This window comes from Natator depressus, chromosome 2 (genome assembly GCF_965152275.1).
Source record: "Natator depressus isolate rNatDep1 chromosome 2, rNatDep2.hap1, whole genome shotgun sequence".
Taxonomy (NCBI): Eukaryota; Metazoa; Chordata; order Testudines; family Cheloniidae; genus Natator; species Natator depressus.
The window spans coordinates 62,194,829-62,202,356 of record NC_134235.1 but is presented as its reverse complement, the minus strand read 5'-3'; positions in this window follow the sequence as shown (position 1 = coordinate 62,202,356).

Here is a 7,528-nt window from a genome sequence, read left to right as displayed (position 1 = left end):
ATCTCCATTCAAAATTATGTTTTGCTTAGCTTGACTATTTTAAATGATTAAACTTTTGGTAAGGCAGCTCTTTTTATGGATAACTAGGCCATATTCGGCCCTGTGAGTTTGTCTTTACACTATTATTTGTAGTGGGGCCCTGTGACGGGGAGGTAGACCCAAGTTCATCCTTTTGGCCTAGGAAGGGCCACAGATGGGTGCAATCAGTGCAGACACTCAGGAGGGAGCATGTGACTGTAGAACATGTGACTGCCTGTGGGGACTGTATAAAGCCACGCTCTAGGCTACCCTAAGACAAGATAGAGTCTGGAATGACCTTGGCATTTTGGTTTCCATGGAGGCTGGCAGGAGGACAGCTGTCTTGGGAAAGAGCCCTGGCTAAGGGTCTGGGGTGAGCTTGGGGAGAGCTAAATGGGCTGTAGTGAGCTGGGGCAGGAATGCAGGAGGTCGGTAACAAGATAGGGGAAAACCTGATACAAGGGTGACCGTGATCCCCTGGAGAAGGGCTAGAAAGAGCTATTGAGCCTTGAGCAGGACAAAAGGGACTTGAGGAATCTGGAGCCAAGCACAAGGAGTTGAGCATACTTCTGTTTCATAACAGTGGAGGGGAAACTTTGTTGCGAAATGCAACATTGTGTTTCCAGCTTCGTGGAGCTGGGCTGAGAAAAAAAGAGAAACTAAGGCATGGCACCAAACCCGGAGGGGAAATTATGGCGATGCACTTACAGGCCCCAAGTGAGGTGGTGGGGAAGCACTGTGCAGTGTCCTGCATGAACACTTAGTAAGAGAAATCTCCTGCCCCAAAGAGCTTACGATCTAAATACACAAGAGAGACAAAAGGGGAGGAAGGGGATAACACTTCCTTTTTACAGATAAGGAACTGAGATGGAGAGAGATTGAAGGCTTTCCTATGTGAAAGTAGAATGAATTATATTGAAATTATAATTCATTAAAGAAACGCTACTTGAAGGGTTTGTTGAAATATAGTTGTCAGGAGGAGAAACATTAAGGAGTGTGAGACAAGGGGTCCTCAAACTAATTAACTTAGAGCTCCTACTGAGCTAGGAGATTGGTAAACGTTAGTATGCAAATAAGATGTGTATGTATATTTGTCAGTTTCTCTTTCTTTTGTCTCTTATATTAAATTGGCTTTGGCTTAGCTGTATAAATAAGTTATCTTGAACCTCAGAGAGGGGCTCACATCTGGGTGCATTAGGAAAGCGCTTTGCTAATAAACAGAGTGGTCTGACAAATTATGTGAGTCCTGAATCTGACTTTGACACCTACATGAACAATTAGACTGCAGCAAGCTGGGGCCTGAATCTACTCCATGCCAACTATCCGTGTGCAACCTGCTGATGCATGTTAACATTTTGTTAATGTGCTTTCATCTAGTCCCCTTTCAGAGAGGACTACATCATGGCGTTTGAACAAATTGTTAATATACATCAGCATGGTGTATATGGACAGTTAGACCATAGCAGGCTAGTGCAGAGCAGATTCACACCAGCTTGACATTGTCCAATTGTTCATGTAAACAAGCCCGAAGTGACTTGCCCAAGGTGGCACAGGAATTTTGTAGCAGAGCTAGGAGTTCGACTCAGGAGATCTGAGTTCCACCTCTGTGCCTTCCTCTCAGGCCCATCCTTCCCCCATTATAGCTCACTTCTTGTGTTTTTTCTTTTTTCAAACACACAAGGTATACTTTTTTGGGATGCGTACAATTCCTTTTAGCTTTAGAAAAATGATAAGAAATGAATCATCATATATAATCTATGACATCCAGTTCTCTGATACCATACCAAGCTGCATAAAACACAATGAAATACAGTGAGACTTCATCTACTATGTAGAATTAAAGAAGGGAAGCTTCTTTTGTTCCCAGAGGTACATATTCCTATGCTAATTTTACTCAATCCAATCATTTTAAATTATGGGATGCTATAATTACCGCTATTTAGAAATTTCTGTGTACATATATTTGCTTTAGTTTTTCACCTTTCGGTGGGAATGAAAAGGTGCTTGGTTGGGTTTTGGGGTTTTTTTTTTCTGTTTTTTGTATTGCTTTTCCAAAGACTGAAAAGGAAAAGGGAATTTTTTTAAAAACTCTTAAGTTGGAGCTTAAACTTTTGGTTTAAGGAGCATTGTTAAATTTTGATGGAAGTTTTATGCAGTTTGAAACTTCTTGGATAGAAGTGTTTTTGCAGTTTTTAGCTGCATAAGGACTTCCAAAGAAAACTAGCTGCAGACATGTATTTTGTGTTGTGGAACAGAACTGAGTTGGGTGATAGAATACAGAAAACCAAAGCAAAATCTACCCCTCAGGAAGGAGCTGTGTGTAAGGTGCTCTATCCACCACTTAGCAAGCAGATAACTGCTGGAGCAGTAAACCAGATCTGAGACCAAAAACATAAAGATCTTTATTAATCAAAATGAACAGCTAGAATTGTACCTGGAACTGAATTAGAACCCAGTGCAATTTGTGAAGCACAGATGTAAAGGATCTAGGTTAGGGTTTGCTGTACACGCCCTCATCATAATGTTTCAGCATTTATATTCTATTTAAGAAACATTCAAATCAGAGATCATTTTGGCTGGAATTTTCAAAATCTCCCTTATGAATCCCACACCAAGTTACTCCTAACTAGTAGCAAGGAGAAGAACAAGGAGAACATATAGCTAAACACTTTAGAAGCAGGATGAGGATTGTATTTAAGACTATGTCTACTGAGACACACCCACTGTCTACCTTCACCCCACCCTGTTTTCACTCTGTATGCTTGAGAACCAGGGAGAAGGTATACTTGGAGCTGGAGCCATCCCCTCAGTGCAGAGGACATTGTGTCAAGCTGAACTTTACTCAGAAATGGCCTCCACTCGCACACTATGCTCCCTGCTGCATCAGTATTTCCCACATAAGGACATGTTATATTCAGTACCCTAGAGTTGTGACCAAGGGGTTTTCACACCGTGTGGCTTCTGTAGTCCCTGAGGACAGGGGTGGAGAATGTTGGGGGAACACTACTCCTCCTATGGTATGTCCAAACCCTTTCCTCCCACTTCTCCTTTCTGTTGCTTTGTGCCGGGGATGGGAGTATGTCACTCTGTATAGTTAATAAATACAATTTACGTCTCAACTAGAAATGCCAAAAGTCTAATATATATCTAATTATTACTTCCTATTTCATTCAGTCCCCCTCCTATTTAAGTAACATACCACAGTATTATAACTATCCTATTCAAACACTTGACATTTTTGGTGTTGACCAGAAAGCTATATTCAAACTTCAAAATGATCTGATGATACAAACTATACATCTGCTTAAGAAATTGCAAGCTAAATAAACTGGTCCTCTTAGGCCACCTAGTGTTAACATTGTAGTAGCACAAAGTTAAAACCATTTTTAAAATCTAGCTTACAAAGGTGTTGAAATATATGTAATAGACAGAATTAAGGAGTTGATGGAAAGAAGATAGATTTTCAAGATAGTGGGCCACTTTCTGATCTCAGTTACAGTTGTCTGAATGAGATCAGTATCTGCCCATCCCCTGCACCAATTCTGAAACACATTTTAACTGTACTTCAATAATGCAAATGGTGACGTCTTTAAAACTGAGCTATTATATACATGTGCTAAGTAATTAAGAACTAGCCTTATAGATTGGAAGATTTATATATTTAAAATTTTACCCATGAAAGCTTATGCCCAAATAAATCTGTTAGTCTTTAAGGTGCCACCGGACTCCTTGTTGTTTTTGTGGATACAGAGTAACACGGCTACCCCCTGATGCTATAAGCCATTTCGAGGTCCTACAGATTGTTTCCATTAGGAGAAGAAATCGATGATAGAGTCTGGCATTTCTTTGATAAAATCCTATTTATTTACAAAGATTGTGCACAAAGTCTTGTTTCCCTGAACACTAGGAATTAAGTAACAGGAGACCGTTTCTTTGCTCTGAGTTCTAGCCTCTTTCCAGATAGCACTCTGTCCAATAAAAAGCTCTCTCTTGGCTTTCTCCCAGGGCCATTTTACCAGTGCTTCTCTTTGCTGCCTCTGGCTCCTTCTGACTCACACACGCACTCAGCTGCACTAAACAATACCCAGCCCCTGTGCTTGCAATCAATCAGCAGTCCAAACTCCTCAGACCTCAAGGATCAGTTTCTATTCCAGCCTTGCCATACTGATCTGTGATTTGGGTAGTGGCTTCAGCTATCACCAAACAAAAACGCATTTACCTGCTCCTTCATTTAGCCGGAACAACAGGCAGGTATCATACCCATCAGCTTGAATGAGGTTTGGGACTGCCTGTAGATTAAAGGCACAGTCCCTGGGAGCCACTCAGCCTCCAGCATAACAACATTAATTTTTCAGAGTTGAGATTAGTTATTAGAAAGAAGAGACATTTTCTGCCCTGCTCTGCTCCATTACAATGCTAGAGGTGTGCAAAGGGAGCAGAGACTGATGGCAACCCCCCCACTGGAATTATCACAGGTGTGGGACCATCCACTGCAGGAGGGAAATCAGCAGAGTCATTGAACAAAAGGAGTGGCTGGAGAGCAATGCATTCTGGCAATCCACAGATGGTCTCCGGGGACCATAGCCAGGTGGTGCAGTTCAGAGCAGCCTCCAGACTGCTCTGCTCTGTGATTGCATCGGGACAGATCAGAGAATCAAGCAGCTTTAACCCTTTTTTTCCAAGTCTGTGTACAGGAAGATTGCAAGGAAGATACAAAACTGATTGTGTAGATTTTATTTCAAGTATTAAAGGACATCATTAATATAATCAGTTCAATGAAGTATTGCTTTATAAAGCAGAACAAAACAGCAAGATTTATTTCCTTGCTCATGAAAAAATACACACACACACATACTTTGGGCTGGATTACTATGATTAAAGTTAATAGGAATTCCACTTGCAGGATGGGTCCCTGCTATTTTAGACCAAAACCTGCATTCCTTATACGAGCAAACTTTTAGGGCTTGTCTACGTAGCAGCAGAGTCTGGACTATGGTACGAGTGAATTGTAGAGCACAGTAATGTGTTGCACTCTACCTGCCCTGTATAGACCCTGCTAGCATGAACCAAAAAGGTACCTACTTTGCTTTGATGTAGTCCTGTTTCAAACAGGACTATGTTAATGTGAACTAGATACCTTTTAATTTGCACCAGTAGGATCTACATGGGACAGTTAGAATGCAACACATTAGCATGCTCTACAGCTCACACCCCCTTAGTCTGGACTGCACTGCCATGTAGACAAGCGCTAAGAGACATTGCTAGGAGTTTTACCTGAGTAAGAACTGTAGGATTTTGTCCTTAGTGTGTAAGTAGTTTAGCTATGGTGCCTGTATGAAGATATAGGGCCTGATTCTCAGGACTCAGGAGTAATTGTATTGACATCAGGATTATACTACAGTAATGTAAAACTGGGGTAAGAAGAGAATCAGGCTCACAGTATTCTATATAAGAGTCCAGAATTGTCACTCTGTGCATCACTCTGAAGTTTAGAGTGTCTGGTGAGTCAATGTGAAGCAATGGAAACAGATACAAGCATGGTGGAGAGCTCTTTTTGTTGAGAATATCACCAGGCTGAATCATCACTGGGATTCATGGTCTGTTACCATCCAATTTTTAAGTTCTCAGCCACATGATTTTATGAATTACACCCGTGTGATAGCATAGACTTTCGGCTACTAGTTGATATATAATACAGCACAGAATTGCATTGTGCTAAACTGAAGTAGTCAAGCACTTGCAGAAGTAACCTACAATGTCCCACATCAACTAAGCTTTCCTGAGTTTAAGTGTAATAGTACCCAGAAATAGTGAAATGCAAACACTGAATTTGACTTCACCAGCCAATCCACACCCATGCTTCTGAGAGCACTGGGCTGGATTCTTGACAGTAGTTAGAGATGCAATTTTTGCTTTATAGAATATTAATGAATGCATCTCCAGTCATTTTTTGTTAAGGGTTAAATTGTAGCCAGCCAATGTGGCTGTGAGGTCATGAGTAGTGAGTAAGGAGTTTTCCACCCTCTTGAATGACCTGAGAAATGCAGCACCTGTGCTACAGACGTGTTGCCCGGAAGTACTGTGTGTTACTAACTTTCAATTCTGGAGACCTTAGGTTCAAAACCTGAATTCCTCACTGATACAAAATGACTTCAGTGGAACATTGTACCCATGAGGAAGTTGGCTGCCTAGTCCCGGCCCTACTCTAATATTTACTTTCCTAGAGAGTTTAAATTAATCCCCTGGATAAACTTCAAATTGTTGACTATCCTCCCCAATGAAAAAAATGAGAGGCAACAAAAGACGTAAGCCAGAATCGCCTAAGCAGCTGAAGCCACAGCAGAACCTAGCTCAGGACAGGGCGGCACTGAAAGAAGTCCTAGCAGACTCAATCTCAAAAAGGATTTGTGGCCTCTCTCAGGATGTATGTGATATAAAATCCCAGATATATATCCCAGGTGGCTCACTTGGAAAATGAGCTACACAAAACTGCCATTGAAACCAGGAAAATTAAAAAAGAAACTGCCTCCTATATATTTGTCTCTGATGCCCATAGGTTATGTTCTCACTTATTTAGCTGTTTAGTCACTTAATGATTGATGCCCTGCATGACCAGTCTATGGATCTAGGTTTTGTGTGTATTTGCTTTTGGTTTGTTTTCTCCAGGTTTTGCAAATAGTAAACATTGAATTTTGTTATTTATATGGTATTTCCACCTTGTCCACATATTTATACATATTTTGTTTCATTATGTGTTTAGATTATATATAAAATCAATAAAGTTTCAAAAGCATAACAAAATTACTTCAATGGGAGGTTTGGGCCTGTAGAGGGAAAAGGAAAAGGAAATTGATTGCCCCAACTTTGTCCCATTTTGACACATCACAAAACTACTGAATAAACTTTTCAAGAATCAAGAAGACTCATTTCAATTCAAGTAATGTGTTGTAAGGCAAAGCAAAAGGAAACAGTACAGTAAATGCAGCTGCCTAACAATTACAAGCATTACATCATATCAGCATTAAAAGATTGGTCTTTGTCATTCATCTCTGCAGTATGGATCCCAGCTAGTAACTTTTCTGAAAGGCATCACATCAAAATGTTTAAAAACAAGGGGTGAAATCCTGGTGAAGTCAATGGCAAAACTCCCCTTACTTTCGGAAGGATCAGGATTTCACCCAACAGTTACAGAAAAAGCCTAATTATACATAATATCATTATTGAGAACACTAGGCAGTCATATTCTTTTTAAATTCAGGGCCTGAGGCAAAATCTGTCCACTGACTTCAGTGAGCTTTGGATCAGGTGCTTAAGAAAGATGTGAGTCTGAACTTGAAAGAGGGAGCAGTAGGTGAATCAATGTTTAAACTCTCCGCTCCAAATGGATTTACATTAACTGATGTGTGTAGTCCCCAGATTATACTGCACCTTCACTATTATATAAATTCTAGAAGGTTTAGGCTCCCCAGACACAGATGCCTAATGTATAGCAGATACCATTTCACAAATG